Source organism: Acomys russatus, chromosome 10 (assembly GCF_903995435.1).
Source record: "Acomys russatus chromosome 10, mAcoRus1.1, whole genome shotgun sequence".
NCBI classification, from domain to species: Eukaryota; Metazoa; Chordata; class Mammalia; order Rodentia; family Muridae; genus Acomys; species Acomys russatus.
Window position 1 is genome coordinate 70,317,518 of NC_067146.1, and position 27,270 is coordinate 70,344,787.

Here is a 27,270-nt window from a genome sequence, read left to right on the forward strand (position 1 = left end):
CTAATTGCAACGAACAGGTCCGGAAGCATAAGGAAAGCAAATGGCATGTGTTCCCAAGGAAAGCGAGCTGCTGAGTGAGTTGCTGCACAATTATTCCTCCTAAAGCACAATTTACAACCACACCACCACCCACCGTTTAGTTAACTGAGTGTTAGACTCAAAATTTAGAGGCATGAAATTGCAGTCTTTCCAGAAATGTCAAATGGGAAGTAGTACATGATGCAGCATGCTAGGCAGGGCATGCAGCATGAAGTGCTGGGCAGTGCATGCGGAAGTGCTGGGCAGTGCATGCAGAAGTGCTGGGCAGTGCATGCGGAAGTGCTGGGCAGTGCACGTGGAAGTGCTAGGCAGTGCATGCAGAAGTGCTGGGCAGTGCATGCAGAAGTGCTGGGCAGTGCATGCGGAAGTGCTAGGCAGTGCATGCAGAAGTGCTGGGCAGTGCATGCAGAAGTGCTGGGCAGTGCATGCGGAAGTGCTGGGCAGTGCATGCGGAAGTGCTAGGCAGTGCATGCAGAAGTGCTGGGCAGTGCATGCAGAAATTCCTCACTTTCATGTTGGTGCTAGAGACCTAACTAGGGCCTGTGCTCACTAGGAATATGTTCCTCTCTAGCCCAGCTCCTGTGCTTCTCCACTAGAAAGTCATCATCCCTGGCTGGAGAGATGGCTTGAAGATTAAGAGGGTTGGCTGCTCCAGCAGAGAACCAAATTCAGGTTCCAGCACCCATGTCAGGTGATTCACAACTGCCTGTAACCCCAACTCCAGGGCATCTAATGTGCTCTCACCCACACAAAGACATACAGAGATTTTTTTTTTTTAAGTCAGTGCTGTACATTTCCTTTTTGGCTAGTATTAATTCTATTGTTATCTTGGGCTTAATGTTAAAAAAAAGAAAAGAAAAGAAAAGAAAAGAAAAGAAAAGAAAAGAAAAGGTAGCAGAGGGGCTAGAGAGATGACTCACTGATTAAGAGCTCTTATACCCTTACAGAAGATCTACATTCAGTTCCTATCACCCACAGGGTGGCTTATATCATCTGTAACTCCAGGCCTAGGGGACCCTGCACCTATTTTGACCTCTGGAGGATACTGAATATGTACAGTGCACATACACATAAATGCACATAAAATGAATATTTAAAATTTATGTTAGCAAAATATTTAATATTGAATGTGTTTACTTACTTACTTACTTACTTAACATTTTGAGACAGGGTTTCATTATGTAGCTCTGGCTATCCTAGAACTCACTACGTAGACCACACTGGCTACATAATGAATTCACAGATATCCTCAGGGCTCTGCCCCAAGTGCTGGGATTAAAGGCGTGCATATGCCTCCATCCCCAGTTTAACACTGAATATTTGAAAGCAGAGCAGTGATTATTTGTCTTGGAAATCTCTCCCCTTTTGAAGCTCAGACGATGTTACTCATCTTCACACTCTGTGAACTCTAATACCAGGTTCATTAAGACATCGAGAGTAGAGGGGTGGCCTGTAGTTTCAGTTATTTGCAAAACTGAGCTGGGAAAACTGCTATAACTCAACAGTTCAAAGCCAGCCTGGGTAACAAGAGGAAGACCCTGACACAGGGGGGAAAAAAAAGCATAAAATAATTAATCAATAAATGTCATTTTTAAAAGTTGGGGTTTTCTTTTTTGGTGAGATATCTAAATAACAATCTCCATCTTTTATCATTTAAATGATGTTTCAAAAGGTTATAGGGGAAAATAAGTTTTTTAGAAGAGAAACTAGTCAGGGCAGGTATTAGGATTCTGCTTCAGTCTGCCTACCTGTGATGCCATTGCCTCTCTGCAAGGGGTGGGGCATATAAAAGGACAGAAGCTCCTAGCCCCTCTCTTACCCCCTTACTCCCTTCCCCCCTCTCTGTCTCTCTCCCTGTCCCCCCCTCAGGTACCCCCTCCCCTTTCCTTCTGTCCCCATGGTCATTATTTAATAGACCTCATATAATCTACTATCTGTTGCCTGGCATCTTATTTCTTATTTTTTTAATTCATAAAAGCAGGAAGGCTGTATCAGTTGTTGGGTGCTCACAGATCTTGTGGCTGGCCTGAGTTGGGCTCCACGCACCCACTTGAGGTCACTCACAGTTGCCTATAGCTCCAGCTGCAGGGGATCTGACACCCTGCTCTAGACACTGCTTTCACATATCCACATACCCACTCATACACACACACACACACACACACACACACACACACACACACACGTATAATAAAATAATAAAATAAATCTTTCTACAAAAGAAAAGAGAAAAGAAAAAAAAACCAATCACTTAAAGTGAATTTAGATTTTTTTTTTTGGAGTGGCTAAATCAATTTTATTTTGATAGTAATGATGTATAAAATAATTTAATAAGCACACATACCTTATAATATAGTAGAACTTCTGATTTTGAAGGTTGAAATCATGTTCTCTTTACTGCGCTGATTTAGCACTGTCTGCTGAGAGGTTTCATTGTTAATTGAGCCATCTTATGGTAAGACAAGCAGATTAAAGAATGTAATTTACCACTCTGTCTCTCAGCTCATGGCTAATTTTAGGGATATACATATTATTTTTTTCAGCAGTGTTATGATGATCAAAGTTAGAGCTGTTGCTCAAGGTTTCTCTGGGGACTTGAGTGATTTAAAATAATGTGTCCAAAATACCAGTTTCCCCACTTTGTTTGCCTCACTTACAATCCTCAAGCCAGCCTCTACATCTATCTCTCAGAGAAAGAAAACAAGTTGACGATTTTAAACTCCTTTTTAGCCATGACTAACAATTACACTTATATTTTAAGTAAGACGATGAGAAAAAAAATGTGCATGTCCACCATTAAGTTTTAACAAAACTTAAAATTAACATCATGTTCTTTCCCTGTGAAAACAAACTTCTGTGATTTCACCGTGAGGTTTTGACAGTTGACAACTTAACAAGGATTTGAAGAATGCTCCTACTGATGATCCCTTTGAGAACTTTGTAAGCTTTGCATGTAAATGCAAACAAAAATTTTAAGCCTTTTGATCTCTGGTATTTGATGGCATTCCAAATCTTCAGAGTAAATTCAAGGACTATGAGTCACAACAGGCACACACATGAAAGCATGACAAATTAACTGTAAACATGTGATACTGATTCCAAACAGAATGCGGTGGGCTCGTATTTTGGGATGAATTCTAGTCTGAGTCACTAAAAGAGACAGTGTCCGTGGGCCAGGTGGGAGGAGAGAGGTGGCAGTAGCCTGTCTATTGGCCACATTTTTATTCATATTCATTCATATGCAAATGAAAGAACAGAGTTCACTCAAAGCCTTCATTTACTGTAAGCCTTTCTTTTTCTGTTTCCTTCTTTCCTTTTGACATGGTCTAAGCAGAGTGAAATTCAATTCTAGTCAGACCCAGGTCACCAGGGAGTTGATATCCCAAAGGCCTTTTTTGTTTCCCTGGTGTCAAGATCTGAGTGAGTTAGCATTAAGCTGTTGGGGCAGAGGAAGTCTCTGGCTAAGGCAGACAATGGCCAGGGCTTGTGGAATCACCATAGCTTTACCCAGTCACTGTCATTCTGAGAGGTCATCTATGCATTTCCTCTCCCACTTGGTACCATAGCAGAAGTTGACCTGGTCATCCCAGGTTCAAGCGTCACTTGATGGGCTGATGATGGACAAGGCGTGACATGAAGCTACCCGACGTTTCACTCAGCAAGCTTCTTGGATTTATTACCTAAATCAATCTTTTTTTAAAAATATATACTTTTATTTTATTATACATGTGTAAAACAAACTACATACAGCAGGGAGAACCGTGTGACAATCATGAGAATACTGAGTTCTATACATGTTACATTCATAGTAACTTGGCCATCTGCATTCATCTCCTTTGAAGTAAGTGTTTTTCCTGTCTTGTTGGGACCTAAATCAATCTTGTTTTCTTTTTTCTTGGCCTAGAGTTTACCAACAGGAGCACGCAGGGACACATCCCCTTTTTTTTGCATCTGGTAGCGACTATGGGAAAGAGAAAGGTCTCTTCTAGCCTCATGCAGGCATTCCACATTCCACAGCTATTGGAGAACGCGACAGACTAAAATACCAGAACTGTCCCACTGGGACGGTCTCCAAACTGGCATGGAAGAAGAAATGGCACTCGTTAGGCGTGCACCAGCTAATCAAGAGGCGTACGTGTTTCCAATGAGCTTGCTGTTCACCCTGCCTCTGCTGCAAAGCTGGAGGGCTGCCTGCGTGTCGGATCTCATTCCCACATTCTGGGTTTCTCTTATGTTCACCTGGATGTGGATTTGTGGGTCTTCCAGGCACCTGTGCGGGCAGGGTGGACCACAGGAGAAGCAACCGAATTCATATCCGTTTAGTTTCTCCCGAGGGCCACCTGTATTGGGAAGCAGCCAAGCCTTTGCCCATTGTACCTGGTCCCTTAAGAGACAATTTATATGTGAGGCAAAGAGAGCATTGAAAGTGGTTTTTGTTTTTGTTTTTGTTTTTTGTCTGTTTGTTTTACTTTTAAAGGTGAAAATGCTTCCTATCTTTACAGGCATAATCTGAAGTCAGCAGCAGGCCATTTATATGTATAATTCTGCAATTTGCCATACTAGTTAAGGTATTTTATCTGATAAAAAAGCACACTCCTATAGTGCTTCATTATAACAACAACATGAAGCAGAAATAGAATACAGACAGATAGAACTGTGTAACACCCCCATGATGGTGATCTGAGCCGCAATTGCTACATTCCATTAAGAACAGGGAGAGTGTTCACAGGCATCTCAGGAGAAGCTGAAATTGCTACTTAGGGATGCAGGTAAACAGACTTCATCTTTCTGATTCTTTTCAGATTTATCTTGCAAGTGAGTTCAAGGCCCAATTTTAAAATACAGTTAGTGTTTAACTAAGCAGCACCTGCCCCCCCTCCCCCCCCCCCCCCCGTCCTTGCTCAGAAAAATGGATGCAAAAGAGAATATTTAAAACCTTTTTTTTTCCTCCTGGATAAAAAGCAAGTTACCACAAGCTGATTATCATTTAAGAGCATTCAAGCTGAAAAGCAGGAGTACCAAGTAGGCCTGCTGGGCAGAAGACTAACTAATTAAGCCACCTTTAACCTGGTTGTCAAGTATCAGCATAAATCCTCAAATCACTTCTAAAGTTATTGTTTTATTCATTCTGCGGATAGGAGTGGTTTACCTGCCTTTGTGTCTCTGCGCCAGATTCAGGCCTGGTGCCTGAGGAGGCCGGGGAAGAGGGTGTCGGATCTCCTAGGACTGGCATTACAGATCCTCGTGAGATGCAGTTGCAGGTGCTGGAAATTGAGCCCAGGTCCTGTTAGCTGTTGAGCCATCTCTCCAGCCCAGCAATTCTTACAGGATCTAGGACATTGGAAATACATATACCAGGCTTTTTTGACTTTGAAAGATAATATGCATTAAAAGACCAGTATGGGGGGGGGTTGCTGTTGCTGCAGTAGCTTCCTTGCCATATTTATTTATAACCATAACAGCCATATGCTCATTTTACATTTGTGTATATTTTTTAAGCTAGAACTAAGAAGTGTTTACCTTTCTTTGGATAACCTACTTAATATGATACCCTATTCTTATGTTAACCATCTCACAATACCATCTCTCAGCATATAAACACTTTGCCATTAGGCCTTAAGTGGTTTTAGGTGACCAAGTGGAGCAGCTGGTACTCAGAGAGGCTCTTCACAGCAAGCAGGCAAACAGAGCCTAGTGCTGGAAAGAGATACTGAGGACTTCAGCAATAATCAGTTGTTAAACATCCATTCACTTTCTACTTATCTGTTTAATGTTGGTAAGCAAAATAAGACCTTAGTCTCTTAAAGACTTAAGAAAATTTCAGGCTAGGCATGTTTATAATCATTATTTGAAAAAAAAAAAAAAACTTACCCGGTAAAGATGTATCAATCAGAAATCGATGTGAGAACTTTTCTTCTTGGGGGTTGAAATTAAATTTGGTTTGTATTTGAGTAAAAAAAAAATCCATGGTTTTAAAAATTAAATTGTTCACGCACCTTCCTAGGGGAAATAGGAGGTCACTTCTCAGCCACAGAAGGAAGCCGCCTGCCTGCCTTGCTTTGCCCTGGCGCTGTCACTACATCTTCGCTCGAAGCTGCCTCTTGACTGCTTGTTTCAGATGCTTATCTGTAGGCTGTGGAAAATGAGAATTTGTCTCTCTTCTATGGTTACCAGTATTCTCATTATTGCTGAACACTTCTAGTTTTCCAATTATCTTCACAGAATTATATTGTAATTGTGTTTTGTTTACTGTTCGGGGCTTGCATTTTTATGACTGTACGATGCTGTTTGTAGCTGAACTGTGTGGTATACTATTATACCATCTTTTGCTCTACCACTTTAGAAATATAATTTATTTATTTGAATAATGTTCTTGATTTCCTTTATTTAATTTCCCAAGCATTTTAAAGCCACTTTGTCCCCTATCCTTTCCAAGTGAAACAAGTCTCTGTTACTATATCTGAAGACTTTGGGGAGTCTGTCATTAGGATTGTTCTAGGATATTCTTCCGGTTTGTTCTGGTGTGGGCCAGTTGTCCTCCAAGCTAGCTACAGTGCCCTCTAGGGCAAGGCAACCTTTCCCCATAGACAACCATATAACACATGCCTTAGTTTTTTCAGGACAAATGGTCACAGGTTCATCTACTCAGCTTTGTTGTTCCAACAGGAAAGCAGCCGGGAGAATGTGTAAATGGTGGCGTGACCGTGTCCTAATAGAACTTTATGCATGGATGTTGAAGTTTGAATTTCTCATTTTTATTTCATTAAATACCCGTCCTTAGACTTGTTTCCATTTATTTGTTTGTTTATTAATTCTCTTTATAGCCTGATTCCAGGCCCCTCCCTCCCTCCTGTCCTCCCAGTCCCACCCTCATGGCCCCTCCCTCCATTCCCACCTCTCCTCTTCTAAGAGACAGGAGGCCCCCAAGGGGTACCAACCCACCTTGGCACCTCAAGTGGAAGCAGAACTATGGGCATCCTCTCCCCTTGAGGCCAGACAAGGCAGCACAGCTCAGGGAAAGGGGTCCAAAGACAGGCAACAGTATCAGAGACAGCCCCTATCCCCATTGTTAGGGGGATCCACATGATGACCAAGCTGCACATCGGCTACACCTGGTAGGGGGCGTGGGTCCAGCCCATGAATGCTCTTTGGCTGGTGGTTCAGTCTCTGTGAGCCCTCATGGGCCCATGCCAGCTCACTCTGTAGGTCTTTCTGTGGTGTCTCTGACCCCTCTGGCTCCCCTCAATCCTTCCTCCCACTCTTCCACAGAACTCCCCAAGCTTGCAGACTATTGCTGGGCTATGGGTCTCTGCATCTGTTTCCATCAGCTGCTGGATGAAGCCTCTCAGGACACCTAAGCTAGGCTCCTGTCTGCAAGCATAGCAGAGTATCCTTAATAGTGCCAGGGATTGGCTCTCTCCCATGGGATGGGTCTCAAGTTTGGCCAGTCATTGGTCGGCCATTCCCTTGATCTCTGCTCCATCTTAATCCCTACACTTCTTGTAGGCAGGACAAATTTTGGGCTGAAGGTTTTATGGGTGGGTTGGTGTCCCCTTCCCTCACTCCCACAAACTCCTGGGAGTGTCCCTGTCCCAGAGATGTGTCCTCCCTCCCCCCACCGATTTCTATTCTCTCTCTAGGTCCTCTCACCACCCCACCCCACCCTGCCCGACTCAACTCATACTTTTATCTCAATAAATATTCATCCTTTGATTTTTTTAAAAGATAATTTAAATTGTAAGAAACGAGCCACCTTTACATAATTCTTGGGCCGTGTGAAAGACAGGTATCAGGTAGAAGTTGGCTTGGGGTCCAGTTGGCTGCCTGGCTTTGAGGGAGATCTGCTTCTGGTTTGATTTGGGTCCTGAGCTTCCCCAATACCATGTATTTTGTGTTGTTGTTTGGAGAAGGGGTTGCCAGTTTAGACTGGCCTCAAACTCGCCTATATCACTGGCATTGAACTTCTGATCCTTATGTTCCTACCTCCTGAAAACCCAGTATTGCCAGTGGGCATCAAAGCTGAGGCTTTGTACCCACCAGGTGAGCTGTCTGCTGGTTGAGCTGTAATTCCTGTCTCTCTCTCCCTTCCTTTTTCTAGCTACAGTGCTCAGGCTGGTCTCAACCTCCAGAAAGATCTACCTCTGCCCCCTCAGTGTTGGGATTACAGACATGTTAGTGTGAAGCTTACATCTTATTTATTTATTATGTATTTATTATGCTCTGCCTTCATGTACACTTGCAGGTCAGAAGAGGGCATCAGATCACATTGTAGATGGTTGTGAGCCACCATGTGGTTGCTGGGAATTGAACTCAGGACCTCTGGAAGAGCAGTCAGTGCTCTTAACCTCTGAGCCATCTCTCCAGCCTAAAGCTTCCATTTTACATCTCTTCTTCTTCTTCTTCTTCTTCTTCTTCTTCTTCTTCTTCTTCTTCTTCTTCTTCTTCTTCTTCTTCTTTTAGACAGGGTTTCTCTGTGTAGCCTTAGTTATCTTGGAATCACTTTGTAGACCAGGCTGGCCTCTGACTCACAGCAATCTGTCTGCCTCTGCCTCCTGACTGCTAGGATTAAAGGTGTGCCACCACATCTCATCTTCTAGCACCCTCCTGAGGGGGAGGAAATAAGATCTTAAGTAAGTGGAGTTATTTTAATTTCATATTTACTTTATAAAATTTATGACTTTGGAGACATTTCTCCATTGTTAGCTTACTCCGGCTTCTGCTACTTACAAGTTTAATGCCACCACAACTCAGCCTCCTGCCTGCACTTCCCAAGTGCTGGGATTTCAGCCTCGCACTATGCTACCTGCTTTTATGAGGTTCTGGGGACGGAAGCCAGGGCTTCACGTATGGTAGGTAAGCACTCTAACTACAGAGCTGCATTCCCACACTCCAGTGACAGCTTTTTCCTTTTTCCTTTTTTTTTTTTTTTTTTTTTTGCATTTATTTATTTGTACACATTTTGGGAAGCCAGAGGACAACTTAAGGAGCCCACTCTTACCTTCCATTACGTGGGTCCCAAGGGTTCAAACTCATGGTGGCAAGCACTTTTGCCTGCTGGCTACTCACTGTGACTCTTAAACTTACTATTGTCTAGTCACGTATTTATTTTGTGGTTCTGAGACTCTTGGGCCTCTAGGATACTAGACAAGCACTCTAACACTGGGCTAATTCCCAGCCCTAAACTTGTGTGTGTTTAAATCTAAAAACTTTAATATTTTTTCCTTTGCCCTAAGGTTGTGAAAACTCAGAATTTAAAAGATCTATTTATGTATTTATTTGGTTTTTGGGAGACAGGGTCTTTCTGTGTAGTCTTGGCTGTGCTAGAACTCACTCTATAGACCAGGATGGCCTCTCACTTAGAGATCTGCCTGCCTCTGCCTCCCAAGCGATGAGATTAAAGGTGTGTGCCACCACTAACTTGCTAAAAGGTTTATTTTTATTATTTTTGATTATATGTATGTGTTGTGTGCCTGCACGAATGTGTGCACATCTTTTTCTCTCATCTTTTTTTAAAATATGATTTTTACCTCATCTTTTTTGGAGATAACTTCAATCCTCTATGCATGTAGTTACTTTTTTCCCCCCCATGTATTTTAGGCACATAAACACACACAATGATAATGAGATTTTACGGCAACACTGAAGTCTGCGGATCAAACTTGTTGAGTTAGGCTACTTGTAGGGAACACATACAGTCTGTAGATATGTTATTACTGTGGCCTGTCTGTACTTTTAAAAGGAATCATATAACTCCCACCTAGAGTGGGAGTTGGGAGTGGGAATGGAGAGGAGAGGAGAGAGGAGGGAAGGGGAGGGGAGGGGAGAGGAGGGGAAGGGAGAGGGGAAGGGAGGAGAGAGGAAGGGAGGAGAGGAGAGGGGAGGGGAGAGGAGAGGAGGGGAGGGAAGAAGAAGAGAGGGAGGGAGGAGGGGAGGGGAGGGGAGAAGAGAGGAGAGGGGAGGGGAAGGGAGGAGAGGAGAGGGGGAGGAGAGGGGAGAAGAGGGGAGGAGAGGGGAGGAGAGGAGGGGGGATTTTAAAGTGAAGGCTAAAAATTTCCATCTGGTCTTATTTTTAGTATGGTAGCATGGTGCCTCTATCATCTCAATTTCAGCACAGGTCCCGAGGGTCCTGAATTCCTGTATTTATCTTCTGCTGGAGAATATAAACATCCTGCCATCTACTGAGATCAGGAGGGGCGTCTACAGCACCGGACTGGAGAAACAATAGCTTCGTGTTAGCCTCGTTGCTTTCAGAGTGTTTTTTTTAATTACATTTTTGTGAGTGTGTGTGTTTCAGAATTTATCCTTGTATATAATGTACTTTAATAAAATCTATCCTTCACTTCCTTTCCTTTAACTCCTCCTCTCTCTCCTTTTTCCTCCCAACTTCCATTTGCTTTGTCTTCCATCCACTGTATGTGCACAGGTGGAGGACCAACTAACTATGTAGCATCTTGTGGTCTGAATAGGGTTTGTCCCCATAGACTTACGTGTGTGAATGCTTGGCCATAGGGAGTGACACTCTTAGGAGGTGTGGCCTTGTTGGAGCAGCTGTGGGCTTGTTAGAGGGAATGTGTCACTGTAGAAAGGGGCTTTGAGGCCATATAATGCTCAAGTCTGGCCAGTGTTACACAGTCCTCTCCTGCTGCCTGTGGATCCTGCTGCCTGTGGATCCTCCAGCACCATGTCTGCCTGCACACTGCCAGCCTTCCCACCAAGGTAAGCTGAACTGTAAGCCAGCCCCAGTTAAATCTTTTCTCTGTAAGAATTGCTGTGCTCATGATGTCTTTTCACAGGAATAAGACCCTAGCTAACACACATGGGGAGCCATGTTTTTTCCTGGGCTACTTGAAAGGTTTTCTAAAGCAAAGGAAGTTGTTTCTTAGGACCTCGTGGCGAGTTTAGGATTTAGCTCTGTTCTTCTGCTTTCCAGTGTTCACTGTTCTGTGACTTCACCCCTCCTCTAGCTGTTCTGTGACTTCACCCCTCCTCTAGCTGTTCTGTGACTTCACCCCTCCTCTTGCTGTTCTGTGACTTCACCCCTCCTCTTGCTGTTCTGTGACTTCACCCCTCCTCTAGCTGTTCTGTGACTTCATCCCTCCTCTTGCTGTTCTGTGACTTCACCCCTCCTCTTGCTGTTCTGTGGCTTCACCCCTCCTCTTGCTGTTCTGTGACTTCACCCCTCCTCTTGCTGTTCTGTGGCTTCACCCCTCCTTTTTATTATTTTCTTTGTTTTGTTATTCCCTCTGTGAGTTTATGTTTTGCAAACTCCTCTATGTCATTAATGAAGTCCGGGGCAAGAACGAAGATGAAGTATTCAGTTTGTGGTTTTAAACTGGACTAATTTTATGGGAGGAGTTCTCCCATGAAAACATATTAATCCTTTCACATAGTTGAGTCAGAACTCACATGGTTTATAAAGTGTTTCTCTGCAGGAATGAGCTGTGAACAAACAGCCTTATCCTCAATGGGGTAATGGCAAGTTTGGCTTCATATGCGTTTGGCAGATGCCTGGAGTTCTGCATCTCAGGGACTGTATGTTTGGAATGTGGAGGGTTAGCTTCTTTGGAGCTGTTCTAAAGTACGTTGTGCACTGTGTTATAACGATGGTCTTTTATATTCTAGCTGGTTCTACAGAAACACTTAAATAACAGTGGCTTCAATACTACATAAATGTGTTTCTACCTCATATAAATAAAGTGGAAAGGTGTGAAGAACAAGGCTCAAAGATTCAGTTTCTTGTATGTTGTTGTTTCACCGTCTCGGTATGTATGTGGCCCAAGATGGCTCCTTCAGTTCCCACTGTGTTTTCACTTCAGCCAGCAAACAGAAGGAAGTGTGTGTGTGTGTGTGTGTGTGTGTGTGTGTGTGTGTGTACCTTTCTTCTCTTTAAGGGTACTTTCTAGAAATTACATGTATTACTGTATATATACTGTACATACATTCCATTGGGCAAAAATTAGTCAAATGACTATATCTTAGTTAAAAAGGAGTTTAAAACTTGTAACTCTTATTATGAATAGCCTGACAATAGCTTGTTCTTTTATAAGGTAGTGGGTCTTTATAAATACATGCAGTCTTTGGATTAGATCACCTTTAAAGCGTTATCAAATCGATTGCTAAACTACAACTTCTAAGTCAAGAAGCATTTGCTGAGTGTGGTTAAAGGCTGACAGCCTGGACCTGGATAATATAGGTTGAGGCTGATTTTTCTGATTATATCAGTCTGGTTTTAACAGCTCTACATAGGATTTCAGGCCCAGTGTCCCTTGATGACTCTTAGATCACAATTTGGGTCATCTTGTGGGAGTATATGTCCTTCCCATTCCCAAATTTCAAGTTAGGAATAGCTAATTCTCACTGAGGGAGCTGCTCGCTGGGTCATGAGATGGGTCCCAGTCAAAGGACTGAGTGGAGAGTTGTTCTTGGCAACTGAACCAGGACTTGGGATATGATTTCATAAAGAACAGTGTTAAGTACAATAGTCAACCAACCCATGTTTTATCATTTATCAAATATCCAAGAATGTGTGTGAGATTCAGATTTTTGGCTTCCTATGGATAAAAGACCCAAGTGACTAACCAGAGTCTTTTTCTGGAAATGCCTGATAACAAAGGCATTGTACCCATGGGTAGGCTTTCTTACAGTGCTTTCCTCTAAACTATCAACTAGATGAGGCCAAAGTCTTCAGAGCAAATAGCCAACAAAACCCTGAGAAAATCAACAGCCTCGATGGTCAGATAAACTGGCTGATTAGGAGAAAGCTGTGTTATGTCAAGAAGCTTGGGATGGCTGAATGAAAATATTAACACAGGCTGCCAGTTTGTGCAGCATTCCTTTGGTTTCTCAGGCACACAAGAATCTATCCTGAGTGTGGAAACTACCGTCTTACAAGATGTGAGTCAAAGAATAAACCAGACAATTGGGTTTCCTTTCTCCAGGCTGTTCAGGTGTCCATGGATTTGAAGCGCAGCACTAAGACACAAAGGGAGACAAATGCTCATGGGACACTCAGCCTGTTCACTTTGATGCTGAATTTGAGTTTCTTCTTCTTCTTCTTCTTCTTCTTCTTCTTCTTCTTCTTCTTCTTCTTCTTCTTCTTCTTCTTCTTCTTCTTCCTCCTCCTCCTCCTCCTCCTCCTCCTCCTCTCCTCCTCCTCCTCTCTCCTTCCTTCTCCTCCTCCTTCTTCTCTCTCTCTTTTTTAAAAATTAGGGTCTCTCTACATATATCTGACTGTTCTGAGACTCACTATGTAACCCAGGCCAGCCTCAAACTCACAGAGATCCACTTGCTTCTGCCTCCCAAGTGCTGGGATTAAAGATGTGCACCTTCACAACCGGCCAATAGCTGTTTTATTTCTCCTATGTCTGTTTTACTATTTGTATCAGACAAACTTCATATTTCTTTATAGTAAAGAAAATGACATAAAAATTTAATTTATTTACAAGTATCTTTTGACAATGTTTCTTGCATGTGCAGCACCTAGGTTTAAATTAATGTGTATGTGCTTATGTGTGCGTGTGTGTAACGATGAAAGTAGAAAGGGGAATGTAAGGAGGAAAAGAGCTGGGAGCGGTGCAGAATAAGAGACAGCAACAGAATATGTGTGACATGAAAGCAAAAGGGGAAAGTATTTGTTGGGAGGAAGGAGACCATGAGGGGTGGGTGGAGGAGGGCAGCAAGGAGCAAATAAAATAGAGTATAACTACATATGTGTGAAAATGTCACAGTGAAACACATTTCTTTGTATGCTAACCAAAGAGTAATTTTAAAAGTAATTTAGGATGGGGAGACCTGGTGGCACTCAGAGGAAGGGGAAACAGGTTCTTCAGATGAGACCTGATAGGCTGTGATCACATGGTGGGGGAGGAGGTCCCCTTCTGTCACAGGTCTAGGGGAAGGAAATAGGGTGAAAGAGGGAGGGAGGGGGAACAGGAAGATACAAGTGAGGGGATAACAATCAGGATGTAATCTGAATAAATTATTTAAAAATTAAAATTAAAAAAATAATTTAGGGGCTAGAGATGGTAGAGCACTTGCCTAACTTGGGTCCCATCCTCAGCAATGGATAAAAATGGGCATCCCGGCACATGCTTATCACGCCAGGATTTGGGAGGAGGAGGCAGGAGAAACAGATGTTCAAGGTCATCATCAGCTGCGTAGTGAGTTTGAGATGAGCCTGAGCCACATGGACATGTCTAAAATAACTAATTTAGAAAATCGATCATTTTTAAAAGAAGAAGCATTGTGGGGTGGAGGAGGAGATGGCTGAGCCTATAAAGTACCTGAGAAGCTGATTTCAGGTCCCTAGGACACACATAAAAGCCAGGTGCAGTGCATAACGTAGGCATGGGGCACAGGGGCATGAGGCTCAGAAACAACACGATCCCTGGAGATCCTTGGCTAGCAAGTTTGCTGAGTCGCCCTCCAGATTCAATGAGTGAGCCTGTCTCAAAAAGAAGGCGGCAAGTGATGGAAGGTACCTGATGTTGACCCCTGGCTTTTGCCCATAATGGTGCACTCCTGTGTACTTGCACCCACACGCACATGTACACCCACCCATACAAACACGTATATTCATCTTACACACACACACACACACACACACACACACACACACAATTGTGCTTTGGTAGAAAGAAAACCCACTGGATTTATATGGTTTTTTTGTGTTCTTTGCTACAGTAATGATCTGGTCTTTACCATTTAATTTCTGTGTACTGTAGTTCTTTCATCCATAAAACACTAAAAATTATATTGACTACACATAGTGTCTATCCCATAGCCATGTCCAAACTCTTAGTTTCTTAGTCCCCAGAGATTCATATCTTTTATTCCCTGTGTTATGCTTTATGTTTATGTTTCTAGAAATTTCCTGTTTAGGTTTACGAGCTCTAAAGTGCAGCTGGCTATCCAAGGGCAGATCCAGCCGTGACAGAGAGTGTGTGGGGTGACAGTCCTGCACGCGGGCCACCATTGTCTAGCCACTCACCGATACACCCTTAATTCTGGGTTTTCAGAATGGCAGATGAAATGACCTCATGGGCAACTTGAGGACCCCTTCACACTGGTGCTGCCTCTGCCTCCCTCCCCGACTCCTTACATTTCCAACTGCCTGTCACTACTGACCTTAATAACGGTAAGAGCTATGCTAATCTTAGAGTTTTGCAGGAGAGGGAAGGAAGGTCTCAGTGTCCAGCAAAGTTGTAATTAGCAGCCAAGCACGAGTTACGCCAGAGAAGAACACAGGGAGGCCTGGGGGAGCTAAAGCGCTGTTTAAAAGCCGCTCGTTTGTTACAAACACTATGCACCGCATTCTGCCAGGATCTGTACCAACTTGGGTTCCACATCCCAGGAGACCCATGCATGAAAGCTCCGGCATCTTGGGGTTAATCAAGCTCACACTATCAGACGAGCAGTGCTCTCTTGTGCATGTTTTCTCAGTGATTTGCCTTCTTGGCTTGCTCACAGGGGCCTGCCTGTTTTTCTTCATTCTCTGCTGGGTCTTTAGACAGTGCTGTCTTTGACAGCAAGCTGGATAAATCATCAACTGCATGCTGATGAGCTGCTTCGCCTTCTTCTGTCTAAACCAGGACAGCCGTGGAGCCTGGAAAGGACGGGGTGGCAGTGCGTTACTTCCCGCCCTCCCTTCCTTTGCTTTCATCTGGGGCTTTTTCCATTCTCAAACTCTCCTCTGCTGTGCCCTTGGTTTAGGACACTTCCTTTCCTGCATCCTTTCTGCCAGGAGCATGACTGTTCCATTGTCCTGACTGTGTTGTCTTCTTGCTTATTTTTACTGATCTTATTCTGTTCATTTTTCCTAAGACAGTAAGCAAAACTGGGGAAAACAAAACCAGTGTAGAGGGTCCACCCACTCCCATTCTCAGGCATGAAACAAGATTCACAAAGTCAATTTTCATATAAACTAATAATAAAGAAAAAAACCCACCTCAAACCCATTTTTCAAATTTGTCTGGAGAAACACATTTCCCAACCTTCCTGAGAATGCGCAGGCTTTCATAAGGACACCGCATGGTCCCTTGGCCGGCGTTTAGATGACGACTCCTTGGCTCCAGAAGATTGTCAGTAGCCCAATCGAGCCTCAAAAATATTTGCACTTTCTATTTTCCTACAACCGAAGTTCATAGTTAAGCTTTATGTGTATACCTTGGTAGCTAGTTAAGATTTCTGAGATAGGCTTTCTCTGTATAACAGCCCTGCTGTCCTGGAACTCAGAGATCCACCTGCCTCTGCCTCCCAAGTGCTGGGACTGAAGGTTTGGACCACGGTGCCCATCTCCCCAGGACATCTTTTTAATAGTGAACATTGTGCATAAAAGTTGTCTTTAGAGAATTGATAAGGATTTATTACAATTTGAACATGCTGTGAGTTATTTTTTTTTAAACTGGAAGTTACCTTTCTTCAAAATTATCTTCACATTTACTTTGAGAAAAGGTGTAAAAAAGATCTATTACAGGAGTCCAGCAACCTCCCATCTTATTCATTCCCTGTTTTATGTGTAATAGGAAGTAGCTGAGCCATGGATACAAATACAAAATTTTACCTGCCAATATGAGTCTTGTGATTTGTCAATATTTCAGAACATTGCTCTTGGGGCCAAGCATGTCACATTAGTATACAATGAAGCATCCTTTCTCTCCTCAAATATGTTCTGTATCATGACTATGCCCTAGTCAAGGACCCAGTCATCAACTTTAAACCCGCAAGGTCACCTGGTCATCTTGTGATTACAGCAGCAGCTTTGCCGCTGGTAATTGTCCTACAGCTGTGGCAGGTCAATGGAAAAATGTTCTTTAAACGCCATAAGCGTCTGATTGTGCAATACCGAAATGAGGCCCATTGATTATTCGCACTGCTGGCTGGCCAAAGCTGGGGAAGTAATTAGGGCTTTTTGTGTGGATTATCCACTGAGAAAAGGTCAAATAACTACAAACAGTGCCAGGAGAGAGGAGCCACCAAGGACCGCAGCATCCGTGATCAGTTAGGAAATGCTAAGGCAAGTCTTAATAATGACGTGCTTATGCCGGGCTCTGCAGAATGTGATTGTCTGTCAGAGAAATCCAATGGAGCCTGAGTGATGGATACTTTTTCCCTAGGAAGCTGGCTTCAGGTCCCTGATGCCCATCAAACAGGTTTGTCAGGGAAACCAGACTGAGAAGAATTTAAAGAGCAGGGCTCACCAACCTTCTCTTTAAGTCCAGAGTAAAGGACTAGTGGCTAGCAACCTTCCTTCCCTCTCCCTGTCTGCACCACAGAGTATCGTCTTTCATTTTTGTGATGAGATAGCCCATTAAATGGGGGGGGGGCATGATTTGAAGCTCTTCATTTGAAGACTCAGATCAAGAACATGGGAAGAGTCCCCCGGAGCCCCAACAGTTCTGTTCACAGAAATATAAGCCTACGCACAGGGCACAGGCTTCCATTTGCTCGAAGTTATCTTTTATATTTTCCAAGTTTAAAATATTTCTTCTGAATCCACCTCTGATCCCCAACTTTGCGATGCCTGAAATTCTAACCTGAAATCTTCTCTGCATCCTCTTCAATGACTAGTGTTTAGGAAACAAGATATTCTTGGAAAGCTGGCAATCTGGCTGTTTTACAAGCAAACAGAAAACACCTAGAAGTTAGATCTAAGATGGCATTAGTGAAATTATATCTGGAAAGTAAAATAAGTAGTTGGGCGAGGGGGTTACCCAAAGCAAACACTCTTGGGGTACTTCCTAACTGTGCCTGAGATAGAAGAGTGAGGAGAATACAGGGTGCTTACTAGAACACCAACATTTTGTGTTCAAGTCTTGGTTCCTGACCGTGGGACACTTGGCAAACCACTTGCCCCTTCTCCATCTTAGCAGAGGGTGAGCTGTCTGACAATGTCTCCATCAGAAGCCTGTGAAGTGGCTGGTCAGTAATGACCTAATGCAGGAAAACACAGGCTCTGAAGCTTGTACTTCCATGGCCTCCGAGGAATTGGAGAGATGGTCCAATGCCCCAACAGCGGAAGGAGCTGATCCCAACCTCCAGTGTAAAGAAGCCAAGTGTGGCAGAGACAGGGACAGATGACCACCCGGGCCTGCTGGCCAGCGAGTCTAGTTACATAAGTGACTTGAAGGTTCATTGTTTGCACGTGTAAACACACACACACACACACACACACACACACACACACACACACTCAGAGTTGGGGGAGGGAGGGAAAGAAACAGGGTTATAATTAATGACCTTCAGAGTATCTTGGGACACACTGGGAGATTTAAAATTGGGTTGTCTGGTCTCCATTATCTGTCCTTTCTATATGGTTCTAGGGCTGAACTCCAGAATCCATGAAGCTGTCATCACTCATATGTGAACAGGTCTTAAGGAACACCTGCCCAGAAGAACCTTAACATTTAATGGTGGGGTTTAACGGTGGAGTTTTGGGTATAGTAACAAACCTAAAAGGCATTTTAGAGCAGGCATTCATCCAAATTAATCCTGGAGCAGCGTGCCAGCCTTTTCCAGGCCTTGGGGTTGGAAGCATCCTGGAAAGACAGGGAGAACTGTGATCAAAGTAGAAGAAAACAAATGTGTTCAGCACACATGTAGCATGAAGTGGGGCTCGACCACATAGCAGCACGCCCTTGGGAAGCAAAGCTTAATGTTGGCCATTGCTGCCCTTCTCTCCCAAGAGCACTCTTTTTTTATGTTCAGCAAGTAGAGCTGTCTGCTATTCTGCACAAATTCCTCTTCCTCCATCCTCAGTCATTTAAATGGGGGACTGTCTTGTTTCCTCCCATTCCGACACAGGGTGCACTGTGGAAAGCAAAGCAGGGGCACTCAGCAGCTCTGAAAGTTCCATTTTCCAAGGAACTGTCAAGACACTTTTCCACATTGTTTTTGAGACACGTTTTCTGTGTGTAGCCTGGCTGTCCTGGAACTCACTCTGTAGACCTGGCTGGCCTTGAACTCAGAGATTCGCCTGCCTCTCCCTCCTGAGTGCTGGGATTAAAGGAGTGTGCCACCACTACCGGGCTTATCTTTTCACATTGTTACTGTACAAACCTTCATCACTTAGCCCTGGGAGTAGAAAGTCGGAAATAATGTGGGTTCAGTGGTAAGAAGGCAAAAATACCCCTATTTTAAGACTAGAAGTTTGGCTGGGTGTGGTTGTGCAAGCCTTTAATCCCAGCACTTGGGAGGCAGAGGCAGGTGAATCACTGTGAGATTGAGGCCAGCCTGGTCTACAAAGTGAGTCCAGGACAGCCAAGGCTATACAGAGAAACCCTGTCTTGAAAAAAAAAAAAAACCTAGAAGTTTAAAGGCAGGTTAAATTAATAATAATAACAATAACAACAACAACAACATTATTATTATTTGTATGTGTGTGTATGTATGTGTGTGTGTGTACTTTCCTTTATAGAGGAATGAAAAGCTTTTGTATTTCCTATTTGAATTACTATAGTTTATGGGGAAAGTGATGTCCTAGAAAATCAGGGCAGTTTGTCCCTGACACTATTGGGCCACAGTAGCTAGAGCTTTGGAAAGTGGTTTCTGCAGCCTCCATACCCATGTGGTCGCTAGGCTGGTGGAGGAAGTGAGTGCCCGGGAACAGCAGGGGCACAGAGAGTGAGGGGAAGAGGGCAGGCTTTGAGAGAGCAAACAGAAGATGCCTTGCAAGGTACTCCAGCCTCCAAACATTGTTTCGTTTGTTTTTTAAGTTAGATTTGTTTCTATAATAACCTTGTTCATATATAATTTATTATGCACCATAAAATTATGTTGTTAAGGTTTTCAATTAATGAATTTTAGTATATCCATAGGGTTATATACTTATTTTCACTTTAGAGTTTAGAACATTTTGCTATTCCAAAAAGAATCCTGAGCCCCATTACCAGTAAGTTCTCATTTTTCTTACCCGCCCACCTCCGCCCCCCCACCCTGCCCCCCCCCCACGGCCTGACAAGTAGTAATTAACATTCTATCTCTATGAGCTTGCCTGCTCTCAACATTTTACATAACTGAGGTCATGTGAGCTGTGTGTGTCTATGAATTGTTCTTTTTGGCTTGGCATAATGTTTTCCCACACTGCAGTAAGCGCCTGTACTTAATTCTTTTATATTGTCAAAGAATATTCTATTTATGTATATTTAAGTACAATCTTTCATTTGGTACAAATAGTTCAGTAAAAGAGCAGAAGTGTGTTCATCTACCTATTGCTTATACTCCAGGCTGGGCGTATCCCAACTTAGAATAGAAATTCAGTCGATGGACATAAGAGACTGGCAAAGCCCAGGCAGGGAAACTGGTCCAGGACATGAACAGAACCCTTCTTCCAAGAAGGGATTCGAATACCATATCAGGAAGCTACATAAGAGTTTTAATTGGGAAGTGAGGCTGGGGGCAGGGAGGACAACGAAGGACCGGAGGGTTTTATACTAGTACCAGCCTTACTTTGCTGTAGGCAGCAAGACGGTTCCTCAGTGGGGCTAAGTAGATAGTAGGGGGTCATTGGTGCCTGCAACAGGGCAAGTTCTAGGGGAGAAGGAGAGCAGCGCTTCTCTAAGATGAGCACTGCCCCCCTCAGTCTCAGCAGTGGCTTTTACGAGGGCTATATGCTTAGTGAGCAGCAGCACTTTCACGCTTCCTGAAGAGACCTGGGTTAGCTGTTAAACTTACTATACCACCTTCTCCCTGTGCTAGTGGCTGGCATTGCTAAGGACGATTTACCAGAAATACAGTGTGTGTGTGTGTGTGTGTGTGTGTGTGTGTGTGTGTGTGTGTGTGTCTTGCACATGCACTTGGAGGCACGAGGTCAACCTCAGGCGTTGTCACCCAGCAGCCATCTCCCTTGCTCTTTGAGGCAGGCTCTGCCATTGGGACCCGGGGCTCACCACGCAGGCTAGGCTGGCTGGCTAGTGAGCCATAGAGATCAGCCTGGGTTCCTCTCCAGTGTTGGCATTACAAGCCGTTGTGACCCTGCCAAGCTCCTCAGATGGATTCTGGGGTTATCATGTCTGTACAGCAAGCAGTTTATTGACTTAGCCACACCCCTGGCACCCAATCTTGCCCCTGTCGTTTGCGTTCTCTCTGTGTTCTGGAAACAAACAAACCACTAAGCCATGGGCCAACTCTAGTCGCACGCACAAGGAGTAAGCGACAAGTCTTAACTTCAAAGCCTGTGCTCTGAATGGATGGGCTTAGTGACCTAATAGTCTCCAAATAGAAGGCATGAACTAGATTTGAGAGTACTGATCTAAACACCCAGCCCCAGGGTGCTAATCCTCTAGGGAGTGCGTGGATGTTAACAGGGGCTCTCTGCAGACGACATCCTTCAGTTTAATGCTAACAGGAGAGTTTTCACAGTCAGAGGGATGTCTGTGGGGCAACTCTCTCGCGCTAGGAGTTTCTGGAGTCTGCCTCCAATAGGAGCTACGAGGACAAAGCTTTTAAGAAAATGATGATGACATGGGAGATCATTCAGTGCCCGGTTTGTCCTTTGTCTGAGGCCTTTTAACTCATTGGAACAGAGGAATAAACACCTGGAAACCTCACCTGGTGTTGAAAGTTCTGTCTCTTCCAGGTGGTGGAAAATGAAGCATCTATGTTTAAACATCCATTTTTACCCTCGCTTTGCTCTCTGTATATTTTCATTGAAGCCGAAAAGCTTTTATTCTGAGCAGTAAGTGACCTTGACAAAAGCTGGCTTTACTCTGCAGCCGTTTTGAAGTTGTAGCAGTCGGATGGACACACCTGATTAGTATTTTCTTCACACCCAACTCTCTGCTGTTTATTTTGACTGGCATAGCTTGCTTGCATTAGCTTGCGCTGACTCTCGCTGCCAGCAGAGCGTTCGGCGGTATTTTTTCTTTTTTTTTTTTTTTAATGGTGGCCTCCATATAAAAGTAATAATTCATGGTATGGAATGAGTCAAGGTAACACACTGAAAACTAAACGGACCCTTGTTTACTCAAGACTGAACTGCAGGGAGACTCCAAGGCACTGTCCTTCCAATGTGGAACAGGGAAGCAGTCTTTAAAGGCTAGGCATGATGTCTAAACTTCACTCAGAGAGTGCTTCTATGGAAAAACTGCATTGGGGAAGGATTTCTCTTTTTCTTTCGCTTTTTCACAGAATCTGAAGGTACACAGGAGGTCTTGATGACTGAAACATGGTTTTCTTCTCACAGGGGAATTGACTTCGGAACTGCAGAATAACCTGTTTGTTGGGGGGGGTGTTTCTTGTTGAAATAGCATTCTTCTCCCATCAAGGTCAAATACTATGACAAGTTACCTGGGGCCACTGGGCTGGGGTAGGGTGGGAACAGGACCGTACAGCACAGCTGAGTCTCCGAGGGTACGTATCTGTTCCTTTCTGTGAAACCATAAACTAAACCCGTGTTCTAAGATTCATTTTTAGAGAGGAAGTTCATGCGAACTTCCCACATATATTTAAAGAACCTTTTGTTCTGTATGCAAAACATAGAACATAACTTAGAATAAAAATTTGCATTTGTACCCTTATACATCAGGTATGCAAAGACTGGCTTCAATAGCTAACAGAACAAACAATGAGCAATCCTTTTCAAAGGATCCTCACTGGAGCTTGGCTCTTGAAAGAACTGAGTTTCACTGCCAAGGTTCTGCACTGGCCTGCACATGCCACGCCAGTTCTGAGTTATCTTAGCCATAAGGATGTAGAGCAAAACATTGTAATGGTAGAAGTGAGCTTCAACCTTGAAACTTTTCCTCCCAGTGTTTCCCTGAAAAAAATTAGCCTACAACATAACCAATATTATATATATTTCAGGAAGCTGGTCCTTGAAGAACGAAATACATTTATACTTTATTTATCTTTTTTTCTTTTTTTTTTTTTACATTTATACTTTAATCAGCCACTTAGTGACTGGTGCCTGGGATGGTGACAGAGAGATGCTTCAAGACTACATGTGGGTTAAAACCCCAGTATGCTTTGCAAACATTCTGTCATTGGACTAAGGCGATGCCTCCACATGCCGAGGAAAGGGCACATAAGTCACTCTTTTAAAAATATGAATAAAAAGCAGCGAACCCCAAACCCCTTTCCGTACCATGCAACATATCTGCCACTATTTCATGTCTCATAGTTTCTTTGTGAGAATCCAAAAGAGAGAAAAGAATGCATTTCTCCTCCAAGCTCACAGATGGCAACTTCTAGACTACTTTTAAATCCTTAGAGTTAGGATTTAGTCCATAACATTTTGGAAATTATTTAACAAAAGTGACCACCCCTCTCTTAGCAAAATACAGACGCCAGAAAGGTCATCCCTCGACTACTGCTAGGAAAAGAACGAGGTGTGTGGGTAGATAATCCATCCTCTCTTCTAGAAGTCAGTTGGGCTATCTTAGCCAGTAGAGCCACTGTCTAAATCCCACTACCCTGTCCCTACTAGTTCCTGTGTTCCATCCCCTAGTGCTCAAGAGGCCAAACATGCTGCACTGCCCTCTACCTCAGCTTGTCTCATGGTAAGACTACCATTCTTGTTGTCATTATTGCCAGAGACAGAGCCCCACTGTGAAGCTGCTTGTCCTGCCTCGGGCTTTGGAGTTCTGGAACTATGGACACGCAACTTCACACTGGCTCTGAGCATCCAGCTCTTTCTTTTTCTGAGAGAGTTTCAGGCTGGCCTGGAATTGACATCAATTCTTTTGCTTCGGCTTCTCGGGTGCTCTGGTTATGGGTGTGATCCTATCCAATGCACACCCAGCTGCAGCTCTGTTCTTTAGGGTTAGTAGCCATTGTGTCTGAGAGGTCATTTAACCGTTGCTGTGATGTAAACTTTGCAAGCCCTCCTCCCCATCCTCTATCCTTACGCATGACATCTTTTGAGCACATAGCATAAATTACTTACCAAGACAACAGTAGGAAGTGGTTCTGACTACCGTCTTTATCTTGGCCCTGGAGGAACTGAGATATAGATTTGCCATGTAACTTTCCCAGGAATGCACACACTGAGAAGTAGGTAAAGTATAAGCCAAAAGATCTTATACAGAGCCCATGCCCTACGTTGTTACGCTAAGCAATTTGATACAGTATCTCATTGCGAAAATTGCCCTATAGTATGAATGGCTTTACTTCGTTCCAAAAATAAGTTTCCTTTTCTGTAAAACAAGGCTATGCTGCCAATAATCTGGTGCTTATTACTCCATTATACCTGTAATAGAACGTGTGTGGGTGCTCTCCCAGTGCACATCTCATTTCTCGTTTAGAAGTAAGCTGCTGAGAATTTGTGTTACCCATTTTTGTGCCTCCAGCATCGGGTGTGGGAGTCTGGCACCAAGTAAGCATCTGTGAAATATTTGAAGGATGGATGAATGCTTGCCTTGCTTACGTGGTGAAAACAGTGTGATGTGCAAATGCAAATCTGGTTAATGGCAGCCACTGGGGTCTGCTTTCCAGTAAGGACGATGTTTGTTCCCTTTTCTGTGCATGATGGCTATTTTCAGAGTGGTCTCCTGCATCTTTGTTCTGCCTATGCTGCCTAGCTAGAGGCACACTCTCTCCTGACTGTTTCCAGGGAAAGAGAAGGTTACTTTCTCTTGAAGATCTACGTCTCACCTAAAAGGTCTGTCTAATTACTTTTTGATTAAGCTTTCCAATTGTAGGTGCCAAGAATGGTTGGTCTTTATAAAATAAGAATCATGAATGAAGCAAGAATATATTCATGCAGAGCTGGAAAGAGCCCCAGATGTCAGGCAAGTGGATCAAATTGAAGTACTCTGTATATGGGTGTTTTGCCTGTGTGTCTGTGTATCACTTTCATGGTTGGTTCCTGCAGAGGCCAGAAAAGGGCATCCAATCCCTGGGGACTGGAGTCACCATATGGGTGCTGAGAATAAAACCCTAGTCCTCTGGAAAAGTAGCCAGTGCTTTTTGCTACGGAGCCATCTCTCTAGCCCCACCCAGGATACTTTAAGCTATGTGAAAACCAATAGAGCGACAGAACACCAATCCTTCTTGGAAGTGACATCCTGGATTTTATTTATTTGACAGATCCACGAGTTATATCTTTGAGAATTGGGTGGAAAGAATCCTTTCACAGCCATCCTTTCAGCTGTGTCGGCCGAGTTGCACTTGCTAATTCATTCTACCAGTAAGGCAAAGGTTCAATTTTTATAAACCTTCTGGAAACACTATTTCTATTTAGGCTTGAACTTTAAACAGTTGGAGAAAGGAATAAAAATTCAACAAGTTTTCAAAATCCTGTGAATCTCACCCTAACAAAGCCCCAGAGCAGAGTGACATAGCAGGTTTCAGGTGTTTAATCAATGCCCTTCAAATAAATGGATGAAAATCTAAAGTTGTGAAATAGATCGATGAAAATGTGCGTGCTTATGCTCCCTAAAGACTTATCTGCTCATGTGCCTCTGACTGCTGGCTTTAAGTATGGATTTTTGTACTAGTATCAAGGAATAAGAATGTGTGATATTTTCTTTTGAAGTTACTTAGTCCTTTCTCCGCCTCCAGGATTGTACATGCCACCTCAACAGCTTGCCACCTACCCATCACATGTATGATGAAAGAGAGCGCTTCTGGCTCTTACATGTTCATAAGTGCCAACATCTAATTTCTTAAAAAATAAAAGCCTGCCGGACCACCACAATGTATGGATTTAAAGTGTGCTGTAATGTGTTATGACTTAGCATATGCAGCTTTCCCTCCAACATCTGTATTCTGATTTGTAGTCTAATAAAGCTCCCGGCTGCAGATGGCATGTGCATGGCTGTTCCGAGGTGCAAATGCATCAACGCAGCATTTCTAAACACAAAGCAATAATGTATTCAATTAAGGGAGGAAATAAAACATAGGGCTGTTTTTTTTTTTTTCTTATAATAAATCTTTTACTAAAGCTTCCCACATCACATGTTTGCTGAGGAAATAATGCCCGTCATTCAGGCTAAGGGTTATTGTAGACTGCTGAGGGAAACATGAAATTCTGGAGGCTTCAGCAGCACTGGGAAAGCCTGCAACATGGAAAGTGTACAAATTAGAAAAGGATGTAATATGTGACTAACGATGCCTCCTGGGGAACCTTTGCAACCCATATTTACTGTTATGATCGCTAGGTTCATTTACGCTACAGGAGTTGAAAAGCAATACCCTTGTAAGTGAGAAACACCTCTGGGTTCATTAGATGTGGTTGTAATTTAAGCTCTAAAGGCTTTTTCCTCGCTGTCATTCTTCATACTTCTGGAAATGTGGTACTTGAACTTCTAATAACAGTGGCCCATATCATGACCATGTAATCTACAGTTCCTGGGAAGCACACTTACACCTCTACATCTGTAGGCAGCTCTGGGACTGAACAGAAACTTAATTCACCCCAGATGTTGCCCAAAAGAAAGTTCTGGATTGAGGCTGCCAGTCTTTGGCCATTCTAGCCACTGTGGCCCAGGCAATAGTATGAGTTGCCACGCCAGAGTCCCAGGCTCCTAATGTCAGAGACGTCTCATCTAGTATACCAAGAATATATACTTTACTTTCCATAAAGTAAACCCACAACCTCCCATTTATAAAGGAAGACAGTCACCATTGGACATTATTTGGACAGATGAGTCTACGTCTTTCTGTCACACATCTGAAAGAGAAATGATGCTCTGGTGTCTTTGGAATGCTGTAGGAAAGCTTACATAAGTTTCTTTTTTTAAAAAACTGCATATACATGTGTGGGCCGCTGACCACCAAAATAGCCTTTAATAGGTTAACACAACGACACAGCCTCTTTATTTCTCATGATACTGGGTTTTGTTTGCTTTTTTCTTCTTTTTTTTAAATAGCATCTCATGCATGTCTGGCTGGTCTTGAACTTTCCATGTAGCTAAGGATGGCCTTGAACTCCTAATCCTTCTACCTTCACCTCCCAGGTGGTGGGATCACAGGTGGGAGCTACCTGCTCAGCTCTGCTGCTACTTTTACTCTGCAATAGTATCTTGTTCACTTAGCTGTAGGTTTTGTTGGCCAGTTCCCTGTTGGCCAGGAGCAAGCACTTGGTATAGAGTCAGTGTCCTTATCCCACGGGAGCTGCTTGTTTTCAGGCTCTGTGAATGGAGAAAGTGCAACCATAACCCATCAAGTAGGGTAAGACTTTAGTCTCATATTATCCTGTTAACCTATTTGTAGTTCATATGTATGTATGTATATATGTATGTCTCTGAGGCACATGCCTTGCTACAGTCATCTTCTTGACATGTGAGGCCACCT